We start from the raw sequence: 14,943 nt of genomic DNA, 5'->3' as shown, positions 1-14,943 counted from the left end.
GCTGTTCTAGAAAAGGGAACATCCTGGTAAGCTCTCACCAAAGAGCACCAACAGGCAATCCTGCCTTTCCTCTGCCTGAATGGCAAATGCCAGTCTGTTCACTCCCTGGGGGTCTCCTTCTGCCCTTACCTTGGTTTCTGATGAACTGATTAGACTACCTAAGAGGGCTAAGGAAAGAGATCCCAGGAACAATGTTGGTGGACCACCAAAGTACAAAAGAAGATGAATCAGAGAGATGTTGATGCATAGATATGTATCTCCTCTTCAGAGGAGATAAATAGGAAATAAAGGTAGAGGAAGCAGTGAAGATCAGCAGGTGATAAGAGAGTTGACCAACCATTATGTAAACTACTGTTGGGAGAAGCAATGGCCAAAGAATGAGTATCAGCTTCAGGGGATTTAAAGAGAAGGAAGAGCTATGGGTAGTGAGAAAAATGGGTAACACATGTCTGTAGGGGCCAAGCATGGTGCTGATCCAGTTAGCACTCCATTTCCAAAAAGGCATCATGACCCCCCCCATGCACACATCTGCAAATGGCATGTGCCTGTGTGTGCATTTACAACTAATAAAACATTTGCATATTCATTGAACACTTGTGCCAGATTCTGGGAGGTAAGCCAAACTCTCATAATTCATCTCAATTTTTAAAAAGATTTATTTATTTATTTATTTGAGAGAATGAGAGAGAGAGAGCCCGTGAGCATGAGTGGGAGGGGCAGAGGGAGAGATAATCCCAAGCAGACTCCACACCACGTGTGCGGCCCCACATGGGGCTCGATCTCACAACCCTGAGATTGCGACCTGAGTCAAAACCAAGATTTAGAGACTAACCGACTGTGCCACCCAGAAGCCCCAATTCATCTCAATTTATATGTGAGAAAACTGAGGCTTGGAGAGGTTAAATAATTCACCCACGGTAAAGAGCCCCTGTACTCAAAAACAGAACCTCGGATTTCAAATCCAAGGCTCATTAAATCCAACTAAAGCATGCTGGTTTTGTCTTCTGAAAAATCAAATCTCTGGAAGATCCAGGAAAGGAGTTGGGTGGGGAATGTGCTGCACCCTGGTGATTTGGGCATGTGTTTAGACAGATGATTCTCTAAATCAAACAAAGTTGGGCCCTCCTTCTACACTGCGCTTTTGACATTTCCATTCAAATACACTGAGTCTGCATCTTCTCCAAGTAGGTTACTGTTTCTGATCTCTAGACGATGTATTTGTTGTTCCAAAATTCCTTGAAGTCCCCAGAGGGGAGGGAGATAGCACCTAAGACTATGCCTGGCATGTTATGGGAACTCAGTGTTTGTTGAATGAATGAGTGATACAAGGGTTTTGGAGCTGGACAGACCAGGGTCCCAGTCCTGACTATGAAACTTGTTATCCATGTGACAAAGACAGTTTGACCACTCCTTGTCCATAAGATGGGTTCTAAGCTTTGTGGGAATCCTGTGTGTGTTCAAGGGAGGTAATGTGTGAAAAGTATTTTACACGGTGCCTGGAAAGGTAAGGCACTCAACAAATTGGTAGCTGTTGTTTTATTATTATTAAAGGGGCTTCCATTCTGAAGTGTAGTTAAATGACCTTGGTTAAAAATCAGGTAAGGCCAAAGGAGAAAGGCAGAGCTGTGCTTTGGCTGGACAATCTATTCTAGTGGTAGCCCAGCCTTGTAAATAGCAGAGGTTGGGGGTAAATTAGCTGAATGTGGGCTTAGGTTCCTCCCCTTGGTCCCCTTTCTCCCTAAAATGCCAATCCCAAGCTGGGCCACAGGCTGGGTGGCAACATGAAGCTCCAGGTCTCTCTCCCGTTCCAAGAGCCTCAATCAGGATTAGGACGAAGTTGGTATGGAACACTGGAGCTCCAAGAATAGCCTGGGAATAAAGCAGGGTGTCTAGCAGCACAGAGAGAGTGACTTATAGGATAGGGAGTCAATTCAATTCACCTCATCAAATGTATGTTCATCAAATATATGTGTACAACATGCCAGACACTGTCCTAGGTGCTGAAGCTAAAGCAATGAGCAAAACAAAGATCCTGCCTTTGTGGAATTCATATTCCAATGGGAGAGAGACAGACAATACATAACACACATAATACATGGTAAAAGATCTATAGAGGAAAGAAAAAGTAGAGCAGAGTAAGGGGGATTCAAGTCTGGGGTGGGGCTGGTGGCAAGCAAGGTGAGATGGAGAAGGATGTGATAGGAGTCAAAATTTGAAGATGAGGAACTTAGCCAAGTCAGACCTACTTGTAGGAAAAGGCTCCATTCTGGACTTTGATTTGCTAAAGCTTAAAATCTGCAAATGGATGTGGAGAGATGAAATGCAGTATATACAAGATTATTGAAAATGAGGAGAATTAGCAGTAGTGTCCAAGATTTTTCAGCAGCCAGTAAAATTCCCTTTAAAAAATCATATTATGCATGTGTGTGATGAGCACTGGGTGTTATATGCAACTAATAAATCATTGAGCATTATATCAAAAACTAATGATGTACTATACCTTGGCTAATTGAATTTAAATTAAAAAATAAAAATAAAAAAGTGAAATAAAAAAAGAAGCTGTGAAGGCTAAGGAAACGCAGGTAACATTAATTTATTTCTAAGGCCTACAGCTAGAAAGTTGCAGAGGTGGACGTTGAGCCCAGGCTGGTCCATTTCCAAAGTCTTAACTGCTATGCTACACTTTTTCATGATTCTCAGAACTTCCCCCACGGGGCTGATTTTCAGCCACAGCTTTTATTCAAAGGGTTTCAAAATAACAGGTTTGCTGCCAAGACAACAGACAATTCCCACTCTCTTCCTCCACCCTGTCGTTTTCCATTACATCACTACTCATTAGAAGGAAGTCACTGCGTCCAGCCCACACTCCAGGAGGTAAGTATGCAGGGGCACTCATACCAAGAGGTGGGGATTGTTTGGGGCCACATTAGAAGTCTGTCTGCCACAAGGAGTAAATTGGCCTGAATTATATGGCAGTGACTGCTGGAAGTCTCAGTTCTTGGGCCTTTCCCTTCACCATTCTTCTTCCCTGGTATTTGCTCACAGATGGAAAGTTCAAGGCTCATAGTGCCTGGTCCCTGTGAGTACAAATATTCAAGTGGTCCTACATCATCAAGTCTAGGTTCTGAGAGATGTCATTATAAAAGTTGCTTAGTTGGAACGATAAACAAAAATTGCCAGAAAGAAGAAACTAGATCACTGGCCAAATAAGCTACATGGGCCCTGGGAATAACCTTCTTGACATGGTATTGAGGATCTCATTAAATTTCTTTTTTTTTTAATGATTTTTTAATATATTATGTTAGTCACCATACAGTACATCCCCGTCATTAAATTTCTTAATTCAGAAGTGCTTGGCTGGCTCAGTCAGGGGAGCGTGGGACTCTTGATCTCGGGGTCATGAGTTTGAGTCTCACATTGGGTATAGAGATTATTTAAACAAGTAAATAAATCTTTTAAAAATTTCTCAATTCACATATGATGGAGGAAGATCTTCCAAATGCCCCTGAGGGCAGCAGCAAGCTTCTCAAGCCTTTAAAAAAACTTCCTGGGAAGAATGATAGAGAATAATTTAGGAGCATATATTAATGCAGATATATAACTTGCTTTTATCAGTTACCAATATTGGGTGATGATTTTCTTACACCATCAAATATTCTGCAACATAATTGCTAAAGAGCTTTCCTTGTATGGATAGATCATATTTTTTAAAGCAAGCTACTATGATTAAATGTTAAGATTGTTTATGGTTTTTCAATATAATAATAGTGCAAGGATAATAAATCACTGTGTACATTTCTGATTGTTAGAAGAGATTCTAAGAAGTGAAATTTCTGGGTCAAAGAGGACATGCATTTTAAAAGCGTTCAATACACAATACCTTTCATTAAAATTTTAATAACTACCACTTATGAAACACTTATGATATGCCAGGAAGCAAGCCTAGTGCTTTGCATACATTATCTCATTTAATATTCTCAACAGCCTGAAGAGGAGGATTCTATTAATAACTGTATCTTACAAATGAGAAAGTTGAAGGTCAGGAAGATAAATGACTTGCCCCAAATAGTCAACTGGCAAGGAATGAAGCCGGTATTTGAATCAAAGTCTGACTCCAGGGCCCATGTTCTTAATTAGTTTACTATCATTAAACCATAGGTCTGCCATGGCCAGCCCAGTCCCTCCTCACCTCTCCACCCCATAAAAACCCTGGACTTCTCCAAATAGACTCCACAATGATATTGGGGGTCTGTGGGCTTCTACCTTTTCATGTTTTAACCCACATTTTGTGGGTTAAAAGCAGGGACCTTGCCTTACACATTTCTCCTCTACACTGGGTCAAGCAAAGTGACATGCACAGAGTAAGTATTCAGCCAGTACTTGTTGGTTAGTTTCATGAAATTATACCTTAGAGGAAAGGAAAGACCTGGGATTTCTTTGTCAGAATTAAGGTTTTAACTTATGAGTCAATGCTATGAGCCTCATCATCTCTGAATTATGGAAGGGAGGAAGGAAGGAGGGAAGGAAGGAAGGAAGGAAGGAAGGAAGGAAGGAAGGAAGGAAGGAAAGGAGAAAGGGAGGAAAAAGGAAGGAATCAGGGAGGGAAGGAAGCTCTGATCTCTCCAGGAGAACTGGCTTCAGGAAGCACAATTGACTGACAGCCCACCTGCCACCCCCCTGGGTCCTCCATCTTGTTTGAATCAACGTTGTGTTCCCTCAGGCTGCTTCCAGCCAACATCTGAGATTCGTGGAGGTCCTAGAGCGGGCCCATCCCTCTGAGATAGAGGACTCCCCTAATAAGCAACCAAGATTTCCCACTGGCCCGGACAAGCCTTCTTAGAACTGAGCTACAATCAGAGACTTTCTGCCTAAACCCCCTGCCCTCCCGCCTCCTTTCACTAGTGTGAGACCCCCATCACCATCTGAAGGCTCTCTCTACCTCCTCCTGCCCCCATTTATCCTACATGATACTTCCCTAGTAAATCTCTTGTGCCTTTAATTTCCTCTTGGGAGGACCTAGACTGACAGGGGAGGAAACACTGCACTTTTAGAAGGAAAACTAAGAGTCTGGTGAATTGTGATAAAAATGTGGAGAAACAATGCTGAAAAAGACAAGACCACTCACACCTGGGAATTCTCACAACAGTTCCCAAACCAGAGACTATAAAACTGAGAGCTGAGAGTAGACAGCCCAGGAAAAAGTTATGAAAGAACCCTCAAGAGTAAAAGCCCCCACCTGCTCCTGTAGGATCCTAATAGAAATGGCAGAAACAAGCAGGGATAACCATTTGTCCTGCTCAACTGGGAGAAAGACAGAGCAGGATGCAGAATACGACAGCTGGGAGCACGTCACCCCAAGCAATAAACTAAAACTAGCGACAAAGCATTAAATACTTCTAAGATTGGGAGATCAGGTTGGAGGAAAGACAGTTAGTGGAAGTCCTCGAGAAATCTCTTCCCTGCTTGAGCTATTCATAAAGGCACATACAAGGGCACCTTGCTCTTTTCTCTTTTTATGCGCAGGTGAGCACATGGCTACTGTGGAGAGATGTGAGTGGGATGGGATGACGTAGAGCAAGCAGAATCCCAAACTCTGTCCCAACAGGCAGGTAATCCCTACTGGGAGTAGGGTACTCCACTAACTACAAGGAGAAAACCCTGGCATAGAACCAAAAGTTGGAGGAGAGATCCCAAAAATGCCAAAAAGGTGACTCCCCACCCCCAGCCTGTTCCTGGGCTCAGGACAGTAGCTAGAACACAACACCCAACCCTCACACTGCAGAGATGGGAAGCCAGAAGGAGCTCAGTAAAGGACAGAATGAGAAGAACCATTGTTTAGCAACCTTTCAATAATCACTGAATCTGGCAAGAATCACCAGTGGATGTTAAAACTAGTGAGTAAAATTTTGAGAAGCAAAAGGATTATTTACAGAGCTACAAAGCATCTTCCCATGGATACTTATTCCTTACAAGGGAGAGAATAGGAACTTTACAGTGGAGAGCCCTGGCAGATCCCACCTTAACTCAAGTAATCAAATTTAACATCATCACTCTTAACAGAACAGATCAACATCACGTGCCTCCTGATGACGCACCGCAAAGAACACCCTACCTCTTCGGTGGTATTACTGCCAAAAATGCACAGCATGGATCTAATCGTGAGGAAATATCAGATAAGCTTGATTGAGGGACATTCTGTAAAATAACTGGCCTGTGATGTTCCAAAATGTCAATGTCACAAAAGATTAAAAAAAAAGATCAAGGAATTTTTCTGGATTAAAGAAGATTAAAGACAATTGAATTCAACGCAGGATCCAGAATTTTCTTTTTCTATAAAGGGCATTATTGAAACAATTGGTGAGATCTGGATTAAGTTCTAGAGACAGACTTCATGGGTGCACAACTAAGCCACACCTGGCCCCGTACGCAGGAGGACCCTGCACCTGAGGTTAATGATCTCTGGCCACCGACTTGATATTCTCTGTAATTTTACTTTTGAATTTGTGCTTTGCAGGTGAAGACTGTTAGGAGATTATAGCATGCTGCGGGGACATGGGGCCTTGGCTCAAAAGCTGTCCCACCTCTTGCTACCTTCCCAGGATGGATTCTTAGCAGCCAACCCTCTACCTTTCACAGCTGGCACTCTGGCTCCGACCAGTGTCCCCCTTTCCACCTTCACCCCCTTGACCCTGCCACCCTATGGCTGGGGTGGCAATTGAGTCACATTAGTGGGGAGGCCCATGATCTGTCATGCCTTCACCTCTCCTGTGGGGGCCTGGGCATGGGTACGAGGGGGTGAGAGTTAAGTGTGCATACCCTGTGGCATTTTGGGGAAGGCTATGGCAGCCACCGTCTCTGTTTGGGGACAGGAGCACCATGGTGCATTCAGGAGACCGTTCAGNNGGGGCTAACCTCTCACCCACTCCAATCCAGGTACCCCGCACATCCAGCACAGAGACTGCAATCCCTTGGAGATCACCCATCCATGGGTTAGAGCAGGGGTAATGTAGAAAGAGAAACTGATTTCCCCACTCATGGCTGGAGCACGGAGCTTCAGTCCAGCAGCAGGTGGAACACTCGAGGATACACTGCCAAGTATCAGGGCAGGGGCCTTGGGCACCTCTGAGAGTCCTCACTGCTCCCATAAGTATCGTCATGCCAAGGGAGAGTGAAATTGAATAGTAGATTAAAAGCGCTATGACAAGTCTAGAGAGAAACTCTAGAAGAAAGGGAAAAGCATTCTATGTGAGGACCTTTAGTGGTACATTTTCTCCAGTTTTTAGAACAGGGGCCCCCACATTTTCATTCAGAGCCAGGCCCCATAAATTCCCCAGCCAGTCTTGTCTGTCGATTAGATAATAATATCATATGAATGTTAATTTCCTGAATTTGATTATTATGGTACTGTGGTTATCTAAGAGAATGCCTTTATTTTAGGAAATTGAAGTATTTCAGAACTCTGCAACTTACTCTTACGTGCTACAGAAAAACATACTATGTTGGGGGGTTGTGGAGGGAGTGAAAGAAATGAAAGAAAATGTGGTAAATCGTAGAAGCATGTGATGAATAAGCACAGAGTACGCAGGGAATCTCGGCACTATTCTTGCAACCGTAAGTCTGAAATTATGTCAAAAGTGAAAGCTGAAACCAGGAATAAAATAAAGCATAAAAAAGAAGACGGAAGTCAAGGAGAAATAACCCCAACCACATCAGAGCTACCAGGAGGGTGGGATATGGTGTCCCGTGAAACCACAGGCCAAAGTGACAGAAACAACAAGGCGACTGTGTTATTTCACAGGGAACGGGAATTCCCCAAGACAGCTGGAGAACTGTCCTGTGATCGCGTTATCCGCACCTCACTGACATATTAATATGTTGAGAGATTTATGCTATTTCAAAGCAGTTTTTTTAAAAGACTTTATTTATTTGAGAGAGAGAGAGAGCACAAGCAGGAGGGGGGGCAGGTGGAGAGGGAGGCGCAGACTCCCCACTGGGGTGGGGTGGGGGGCTCGATCAATCGCAGGCCCTGGAGATCATGACCTGAGCCGAAGGCAGAGGCTTAACCCACTGAGCTGCCCAGGAGCCCCCTCGAAGCAGTTTTGAGTTCTACATCAGAGATCATGAATAAGCCACTGTAGAGGGTTCTGTGCTCCAAATCACTCAGCCAACCCAGGCATCTACCCGTGAGCCCATGTGGATTGCTACCTGGAGCTTGGCTGAAATGGGTCCTGTGGGCACCCGGGCCAGGGGGAGCCCAGCCTACTGACTGGAACAGCAAGCCTCCCGTTCCTGAGCTGTTGTTTCAGACTGACGGCAGCTGCCTTCTATCGCCTCTTCCCCTGTGCCAAGATCCTGCCCATAACCCTAAAACTAACCCTCCCGCACCCATAAGAAACCACAGGCTTCAGATTGTCCCGTGAAAAATTTCCAGAGGGGCGTTTATAGCATGAGGGGCCAAGCACTGGGCACGGAGCAGCCCTGGGGGTCCCATCTTCGTGTGCAATGAGCTCACCCCAACAGGTCTGGTCTGGCTGGACCCTGGCTGCAGGGAGCATACAGAGACTTCTGAGTCTAGGACCTCCTGGCTCTGCAGGCAGGACCTACAGTGCTATGCTGCTCTGTGGCTGAGGGGGTCTCTGCGGCTCCCCCCAAGTACCTTTCACAGCTGAGCAAACCAGACCCTCACCGTCAGGCTGCGGCATCGAGTGGAAGGTTAGCGTTCGGTCAGCCGTCACTCTGTTCCTATGCTTTTCTCACCCTCTCACTTTTGCCATGACCCCGCGGTAGAATTACCAACTGGGGCAGGAGGTGGGGTATTTGTTGTGTTTGCAATATGATAGTTTCTTGAGTTAGTTTCCCAAAGATGCGTCCATGGGAAGGACCGGCAGCCCACACAGCTGGTACAGCTGAGCTGCGGTAGGATCGGGGCGTCATTCCGGGGTGGGGGGTAGGGGGGCTGGCCATGGGTACAAGGGAATGAGAGTTGCCACTAGATGAAAAAGCAAGAACAAAAACGCATTTTTTCCCTGCCCAGTGGCGGTAGTATAACGGCTCTCCTTGCTCCCACACCGCCCCCTAGAGTCTATTCTTAACATAACAACCGGAAGGATCTTTCAAACAAAAGTCCGAGTCTCCGCTCAAACTCCTCTCCTAGCTCCTAAATTCCCTGGAATAAAAGGTAAAGTCTTTGCAGTGACCACAGCGCCCTCCATCATCTGTGCCCACACCTCTCTGAGCTCATCTCCCCTTGTGCCCCTGACCCCTCATTTATTCCAACTACTTGAGCTCCCTGGATGTTCCTCAAATACCCAGGGCACTCTCTTTTTTTTTTTTCTTATAATAATTTTTTTTATTATATTATGTTAGTCACCATACAGTACATCCTTGGTTTTTGATATAAAGTTCAATGATTCATTAGTTGCATATAACACCCAGTGCCAGGGCACACTCTGACCTCAGGTCCTTAGCCCTGGAAGTTTCCTGGGCCTGGACAGCTCTTCCCATGGATTGTCACATGGCTCCTGTCCTCCTTCACTCAACACAGTACTTGAATGACGCTTAATGGATACCCTCTGTGAAATAAACACCCCCCACCTCTACCTCACCCCCTGGACTCCCTGGTCCTCTTACCCATCTTTATGTTACCACCTGCCATGGTATACATGTGTGGGTTCATTCATTTATTGACTGCTCCCCCACTACACACACACAGGCACACACACACATTCCATTTTGTTACCAAATCCCCACCACCTACAGCAGAACACATAGTAGGTGCTCAATAAATATTTACTGAGGGAGTGAATGGCTCTGTTTATGCTGTTCCTCAGGCAGGGCCACCTTCTACTGGTCTGTCTTTAGAACTTCCTTTTTAATGTAAATTCCTATTATCCCTTCAGCCCCGAACTTGCACTTTCCTGCAAAACAGAGACTTGTTTCCATGTGGGTGTTACCATACACAGCCCTCTGGACTGGAGACAGGGTGCAGAGGCATCAGCAAAGCCATCTGCTGTTGGAGATGGGACAGTAAGTGCGGGAAGACATCTGCCCTGGATTCTGGGGTAGTGGCAGGACTGGGGTGGGGGGCGCCGAGAGGTGCCACGAGGGTGAAACTCCCATCTGGAGCCAGCAGTCTCCCAGGATTGCTGGCCCCAGGAGCTGTCCTCCTAGCCCAAACTAAGCATTGCTGTGGCCTGGCTACAAGCACGTAGCCCGTCAAGACCTGGAAATGGGGAGGAAGGGACCAGTGCAGAGCAGCCCCTTCCTTCCTCTTCCCACTCCTCCACCAAAGATCCACAGAGTCCCCAACCTGCAGCGCCACTCGGCGACCAAAGTTGACCAAAGAAATGTCCTTGGCCAGGGTCTCCTCCAAACCCACACATTTTCTCACCTGACCCACTCCACCCCTCAACCCTCCTTTTCCAGATTCTTCCCTTTCATCACTGGGGCCCTCGGTAACCTCCACCCCTGATCCTCCCCACTTCATCTTCCCCAGGACGCCGCTGGGCCAGGGCCCCCTTGAAAAAGTCCCACCCCCTCTCAGGGTCCTGGTGGAGGGCCTGAGGGCCCATCTCCCTTGGACCCCTACTCAGGATGGTCCTGGGCAGCTTCTCATGCAGCAAAACCTCCACTACCATGTCTGCTATTCCACTACTGGCACTTTGTTTCTCGAGTTGAACTGGGAGTAGCAAATTCACCTGCTAGCCCTGATCGGTGGGTAGCTGGTAGCAGCTGCCTGGAGTGGTAGGGAGAGGAGCAGCATGAGTGCTAAAGGTTTGCGGAGTGGGTGATGGAGGAGGAATGATGGTGTCCATACAAAAGGCATACGCTGCCTGAGTTAGAGCTCTGCCCAGGGTTCTCTCCGAGTGCAAACCTGGGGCAGATGAGGAGAGAGTGGTGGGGGTGGCAGCCACACATTTGGTCCCTAGCAGCTCTACCGAGCCCATCAGCCCATCCCTGGATGCCTTTGCTGCTGCCTGCAAGGGCTAGGGGGACCCAAGCATGGGCAGGGACAGAAATCAGAAAAGGGAAAGCAGAGAAAGCTACACTTCCATCTGTCGCCAAGAGGCAGCCTTATGCACTGAACTCGGTCACTTGCTTCCAGGAGACTCATTCACCCTGCATCTTTGGGGGCGGCGGATGGAGAAGCCTTGGGGTCTGGCCTGGCTCGTGGCCTGGAGCAGGGACCCACAAAAGGATGAAAAAGATAAGCCCAGCCAAACACCAAGCCACCAAGGTTTTCTGTCTCCAGACCATCGCCCTCAAGCTGCCCTGATCGCTCACATCCCACGACGGGTGGAGCAGAGAAGGAGGGAGAAGCTGTCCTGGGGTGAGCAGAGGAGCATTGAGAGAAGGGGATAAAGAGAGAGGGGCATGCAGGAGGGCCAGAAAAAGAGGCGATGGGGGAACAGAGAGGGATGGAGGGATAGAAAGAGAACAAGGGGAAGAGAGAGACGAGAGAAAGGAATAACAGGGAAACCGGAGAAGAGGAAGAGAAAGAGCAAGAGAGGAGATGTGAGGACTGAGACCGAGCTAGGTCTCTGAAAGAACACACAAGAAACTGGTAGATTTGGTTTCACCCATAGAAAACAGCTAGGGGCTGGGGGGAGGGGGTCAAGCTTGAAGGACCCTTTCCATTGTCTTTTTTTTTTTAACCTTTTGAATTTTGGTCCCTGTGAATTTTGTATTTTTTTTTTTAACATTTTATTTATTTATGAGACAGAGAGACAGCCAGCGAGAGAGGGAACACAGCAGGGGCGTGGGAGAGGAAAAAGCAGGCTCATAGCGGAGAAGCCCGACTTGGGACTCGATCCCAGATCGCCAGGATCACGCCCTGAGCCAAAGGCAGACGCTTAACGACTGCGCTACCCTGGCGCCCCTGATTTTTGTATTTCTACAAAATAACGGTTTGATTTAAAAACCAACAACCAGGGGCCCCTGACTTTTGGTTTCGGCTCAGGTCATGATCTTGGGGGCCATGAGATGGAGCCCCCTGTCGGGCTCTGCACTCAGCAGGGAGTCTGCTTGGGATTCTCTTTCTCCCTCTGCCCCTACCCTACTCACTCTAAATAAATACACAAACAAACAAATAAATAAATAAAATCTTTTAAAAAATAAAGATATGGTGACTAACATAATATAATAAAAAAATCATTATAAAAAATAAAAAAATAAAAATAAATAAAAATAAATAAAAATTAAAAAAATAAAAAATAAAGATAAAACCCAACAACCAGGGGCACCTGGGTGGCTCAGTCAATTAAGCATCTGCCTCCAGCTCAAGTCATGATCTTGGGGTCCTGGGATAGAGCCCTGTGTCAGGCTCTCTGTTCAGTGGGGAGTCTGCTTTCCCTCTCCCTCGGCCCCTCCCCCCCAACTTGTGCTCTCTATCTCTCAAATAAATAAATAAAATCTTTAAAACAAAACAAAACAAAACCAACAACCAATCAAAGGACCCCAGCTTTGCCACTTTCTACCCATGTGGCTGCAAGCAAGTCACCTGGGAGACTCCTAGTCTAGAACTTGGACTGTCATCAGCCACACGAGGGTCGTTGTGGTTTGGGGAGATCTCACAAACAAATCTCCCAGCCCTGCGTCCCACACCCAGACGGGCGGCTGTTACCAAGCCCCCGGCAATGAATGGAAGGGACTTTGGAAGCATTCCATCCTGTCTCTGAGCCTGTTCTATCTTCCACCTCCCTCCTGCGGTTAGGATAACCCCCTACCTCCTGGGAAAAGGGCTACAACACAAGCTGAGCCCTAAATGTATGTTCATTGTTCCAGAGTTGATCCCGCCCTGGACTTCATGCCCGGATGACCTGATTGCCCCCCACGCCCCACCTCAACCCAGAGTCAGGGGAAGCAGGGACAGAATGAGTAAGAATGGAGGCCAGGCCCTGCACCCAGTGCTGGAAGCGGTCACTTTATTGGTTGGAAAGGGAAAAAGTGGTGCTCAGCTCTGGAGGGAGTGCAGAGGCCGGAAAGAGGGGAGGGTAGCTGGGCTGGAGCCAGGCAGGACCGGGCAGAAACTTCTACTCCCCCACTCCTTGGGCTGTGGTGGCTGGAGCTGGAGGAAGAAAATCATAACAATCCATCAAGGACAATATCCAAAATATGAGCCAAGAGGACCTGGAGCTTAAATTCTGGGCCAAAGCTCCCCCTACTCTCCCTTTCTGCTACGCACACACAGCAGAGCCTCGCCTTCCTGAGGCTTGGCGGCTCTGCCTGCACACCTCTGCAGGTCCCAGACTCACCTCTTCTGCGTCAGACCATCCTGGGACATACCTGGGCAAGCACGGCCCAACCGACCTCTGTAGCCTTCCTAAGGGACCATCGTCATTTGTCTCCCTACAAGGAGTCCCTCTACCACCAGGAAGTTCCACTGGGCCTCCTCCATTCCTTAAGGTTAAGCTGGGATTAGCTGGTCAAGGAGATCCTATTGATCCCATTTTATAAGCAAAATAACTGCAACTCAGGGAGGTAAAAGCTAGTCAAGTGTCAGAGCTGAATTCTGAACCTGGGTCTTCCTGGCCACGAAGGCCAGCCACGCCGCCGTGCCTCGGAGGCAAGGGATGGCTGGCATCGCTGGAGAGCTCTGGGCCCTCGGAGACCATGGTTCCTGCTCAGGCACTGAAAGGATCCCTCGAAATAGCAACCACAGGGCCTTGAGCACATCCTCCCCTCTCGGTGGTCTCGAGCTTCCCATCTGTGCTATACTCGGTCCCACCAGTGACCTGTCAGTCCCTGGGCTGAGGGCTTATCAAGCTAGCCCGCGATCAACAATGAGATTTCAACCAGAGGGCGCTTCCAGGTCCCTGCCCCCCCTGTACATCACCCCACTCCTGACCTTCTGGTCGTCCTTGAGGACGGGCCTAGGGTCATCCCTCTGCAAGGCCTGCTCTCTTCCCCCACCGCCCCACCCCCATCCCATGAGGTTTTCCTCCTCTGCGCCCACGGCAGTCAGCCCTTCCCTCACTGCAGCCCTGAGGACAGGCACTGGGAGTGTCCGTCCCTCCGTCCGCCTCAGCCACGGGGCTGCAAACTCTGTGAGGAAGGGCTGTGGTCACCTTCTGTCCCAGCATCTGACACAGAGACCTTGGCACAGCCCTGGATCTCCCAATGGGCCAAACAAACACGTGCTTTGGGTCTTGTATTTCTTTTCTTACTCACACTTACTCTAGGACTTAGTGCTGGTTTATTTTTAGTTGTAAGTAGGGGAAGAGAGGCCCGTAATCCTTTCCTTGCAGGGCCAGAGCCACCAGAGGTGGCCAAACACGGCCCCAGCCGGCCACCGAGCAAGCACTCATCACACTTCGAATACGCATTTGATGCCTGCCATATGTGTCCTGAAAAGCCAAGCTTTTGGGGACACTAAAGATCAGTCTTCAGCCTCCCACTGGCCACGTGCAAAGAGCTTCCCACCTCCCCACCGCCTCCAGGTACTGTTCACTGTCCCCTCTCTCAGGACACAGCTGCTCGTCCAGCTGTGACTTTTGAAGTGTATGCTAAGGAGACAGAGCAAATCTTCTCTTTCCCTCACAGCCCAATTCATCAGCAAATCCTGTCCCATCTACCTTCACATATGTCCCAAACCCAGCCACTTAGCTCGCCTCGTCTGTCATCCCCCACCCTCTCCCAGGAGCCTCCCAGCTGGTCTCCTGCTTCTGCCACTGCCCCCCAACAGTCTGTTCTCCACCGAGCAGCCAGAGCAATCCTTTTCAAATCTAAGCCAGAGCATGTCCATTTCCACGGAGGCAACGTCTCCGGGTCAGGACCAAAGTCCTATAATTACCTATCAGGCCCCTAAGGAGCCGCTCCACTTACCCCTGACCTTCCTCTTCCTGGGCTCTCCCTGCTCCCTTCCCAGCCTCCTGGCTTTTCCTGAAACACCAGGGACCCTCCTGCTTTTGTACCTGTTGTCCCTCACCTGTAAACCCCCCCCCC

Source organism: Ursus maritimus, unplaced genomic scaffold (genome assembly GCF_017311325.1).
Source record: "Ursus maritimus isolate PB19 unplaced genomic scaffold, ASM1731132v1 scaffold_22, whole genome shotgun sequence".
In the NCBI taxonomy this organism is placed as follows: Eukaryota; Metazoa; Chordata; class Mammalia; order Carnivora; family Ursidae; genus Ursus; species Ursus maritimus.
This window is presented reverse-complemented; position numbering follows the sequence as displayed.